This window comes from Limulus polyphemus, unplaced genomic scaffold, assembly GCF_000517525.1.
Source record: "Limulus polyphemus unplaced genomic scaffold, Limulus_polyphemus-2.1.2 Scaffold1170, whole genome shotgun sequence".
Lineage (NCBI taxonomy): Eukaryota > Metazoa > Arthropoda > Merostomata > Xiphosura > Limulidae > Limulus > Limulus polyphemus.
The window spans coordinates 93789-97590 of record NW_013666780.1 but is presented as its reverse complement, the minus strand read 5'-3'; positions in this window follow the sequence as shown (position 1 = coordinate 97590).

Genomic DNA, 3802 nt, shown 5'->3' with positions numbered 1-3802 from the left:
AAGGACAGAAGTTCGAATGGACAGTTTCTTGCCAGCATGCTTTCAAGACATGCTTTCAAGATGACTGGGATGTCTTACTCCCTCCACTGTTGATGGCCTGTAGAACAGCTGAGCATGAAGCCACTGGATACACTCCAGCAAAGTTGATGTTTGGTCGAGAACTTTGGTTGACGCCCACCTTATGAAGAGTTGCTTGAAAATGTACCAGAGTTTGTGAAAGTGTTATCGGAAAGGATGGATAATATTCACCACAAGTGTGTTCAAACTTGAAAACATCTGTTGAGTCGATGAAGTTAAGTTATGATAAGAGATCTACTGAAGTCAGCTTTGTACCAGGAGACAAGGTGTGGTTGTATAATCCCAGGAAGACCAAAGGGAAGTCTCCTGAGCTGTCTTCTCCATGGGAAGGTCCATATGACATAGTGGTTCGTCTCTCAGACGTGAATTTCTGGATAAATTGTGGTTGGCGAGGTAAGCCAAAGGTGGTTCATGCCAGCAAGCTTTGGCATTATCACGGTCCAGGACATTTCAGTTGGGATGAAGTGAACAATGCAGATAGGCAGAGATAGAGACGGACAATTGAGTCAAGTGCGGTTAAGTGCGTGAATCGTTTGTTGTGAATTATAGCATATGTTTAAGTTAAACTGATTGTGAAAATTAAGTGCATTGCAAAGTTGTATTGAGAAAGAATAAACTAGTTTTATTTAAGAAAGGACTTGTGTCGCTAAAGTGTCATCGGAAAGAAATTATACGGGAAATTAACAAACGACCAGAGACGTAACAATACCCATAATTAGACCAAAATAGGAGATAGCTACTTTTGCTGACCTCTCTTGTTAATCATACTATCTATTACATACAATATATAAAAAAAAAAACTATGCAAGATGCTTCCACTGGATGTTTTCTGCCCGGATGGACCGCACTTAACATAATCCGATGTATACTAAGGTGCTTCCTCTGGATGTTTCTTGTGTGGGCAGACCACACTTGTTGATATGACAATCTTATGCAAGGCACTTCCACCGTTGTTTTTGACCAGATGGACTTTGTTTAATTTAATCATTTTTGTGAAATAAATGTATATTAACTGATTTAATATTTTCTTACAAACAAATTTCACTTCATCAATATATCTACAAGTTAGTTTCATTTTTAAGAAAAAACTTGGAAAAAAACATAAAATTATTTAACTATAACAGTTAATGACAAACTGATATACAGTAACATGATTTCAAAACGTTTAATCTGATGCTTGCACAAGTATCACATTATAGATTCCAGACAAAATATATATAAACCTCTGCTGAAGCACTAAGGCACTTGCTACAGCAAATGTAATATTTTAGACTGACTTAGGTGAACGTGGACATTAGAAATAGTTTAGCAAATGTTGTACCTTGCCTGATTGATAGGTAAACATGATGAAATATAGTTCATGTCATATATAGCCTGAATATTGTATAACATTTAAGTTATAAATATTTTAATCAGATGCTAAGACAAATGCTTGTAGGTGTACAGAATATATGTAAAGTAGATATTGAAATTCAAAGATAGCCAAAATTAACCCATTGACTGCTGATTCACTGTATAGTGTATGGTTCACCTCCGGCAGTTGAATGGGACTGTGCTGTATAAGGTGTCTGGCTTACAAAAATTCTGCGTGCATTTAAAGCAACATGAAGTCAAAGCATTGAAGATAATAGAATAGTTATATCATACACTAAATAAGTGTGATAAAACCTAAATTAAAATATTCTGAATATGTATGTACAGTGTATGTATGTAATGTTTTAAAACTTGAATTTAGGTTTATTTTTATGTAGTGTAAGTGTTGTTTGTAAATCACATGAGTGATAGAACAACCTGTAACTAAACCTAAGTCTGATTTCATTCCAGATGTTAACTGAAAAAATAACAGAGGAAAACTTTTATTGGTCTGCTGAATGCAAGTGTTTTGAAATTACTTTCATCCAACAGCTTATTTTGTAGCAACAACTGTCATGAAAGATTTTTATGGCAATTATGTATATTGGCTAATACACTCTTGTGTTAAAAATAAATTAGTGTTTATGTTTTACCACTACTATTACAAAAAATCAATGGTTCATCTTCATGATCTGGTATAAATGTTCTTTATTTCCAGTAATACAGACTGTTGTCTGAATAACTGCTAATTCTACAAGACACATATTACAATAACCAGGACTAACTACTTTGTTCTAATGTCTTGTGACCAAGACAAGATATACAATGTAGATACTGTCAAGACCAAGGAATCATTAGTTAGTACAAAACTATTCTCCAAAAACAAGAGATGTTACCAGTGCTTCCAAGCTTTTTGTGTTGTTAATGTCAATAGTCAACCTTCAAATTTTAAAAACCAGAATTTTGTGAAGTTTCTCAATTAATGCCATGACACAGTTTCCCCACTTTTGTATAATAGAGAAACTTGCAAGACAAAAAACCTGGATTTTTCCCAAATTACAAATCACCTACTTCTTAAGCAAGTCATTTACTAATTCAGAGGTATCCTTAGTGCTAAAAGTGTGAAAGCAACAAGATCTAGTATTGGAAGGACTGATTCAATCTCTTATATAAACCATACACATCACACTATTAAAATTGTCCAATTCCTTTCTTTCTTAATTATTGAATTACAATTTTATCTTAATGGAATCAGTAAAAAAAGTAACAATAAAGATTTATAAACAATTAATTAATGAAGCACTGTTCCATTCCTAGCACTTATTAAACATTTATTTTGATATATATACTAGAAAAAAAAAAGCATTTTTGTTGAAAGCAGCTTTATTATACACAATCACACATAATTTTTTGAAAACTTCTAACAAATAAGGCAAATTCACTGTTACAGAACTTGATTTTAAAAAATAAATAGCTCTTAAGGAAAACTTTCAACTGTTTTTATCATGATCATAAAAAAGGATTATTAAAAGACTACAGAAAAACGTATCTTTCTGAAGCATCATAAACTTGACTTTGTTACTTACACAGAGTCAATGTAGTACTGAATTTCACAGATCATCAAGAACTGTTGGCTAGCCTTTGTTAGAAGAGATCAAAGTGTAGTTAACGTTTTTGTTAATATCTAACTAGACTTAAGTTACTACAGTAATCAGTCTTGCACTGGCTGTAAATAAAATGCCAGTTGATTCATTAGAACACTTTGAATGAATATCACACTGTATTGATGCAAATGATTATGATTTAAATTGTAGATGTTTTCTTCTTCATACAATTCTACTCAAACATAGAATTAACTGTCAGCAATCAAGAAACAGTAAGTAAGATTTTCTAAATTTATAAAACAATTGTTTGAAGAAAATGTGTAAAAAATATAAAATATTTAAAATGTACCAAGCATTGTGTTCTTTTTATTAAACACTGAAGATGATAATGATATGCACACAATTAACAAAAGATGAGCAATAAAATAGAAAAATTGCTTATGAAAAGAGATAAAGGAAAAATTAATAGGGCAAGCATACTAGCTTTCAGTACAATTAACGTATGTGAAAAAAAGAGAGAATATTCACCATCACAGGTGCTGCCCCTTTTTGTAATACAATATAAGTCACTTGGTTGAAAATGGAAAGTAGGGATGGACTAATTTTTGGAAAGTCTGCTGTGGCTAAACATGATGATGCCCTATACTTTCCTACCGACATATACAGTCTTATTCGATGATGAGGAACTCACTTTGAGACTAATAATGGTTGGAGACAGCTTGAATGGGTAATGAAGAAAAACTTATATAGTAATATATATATAATAT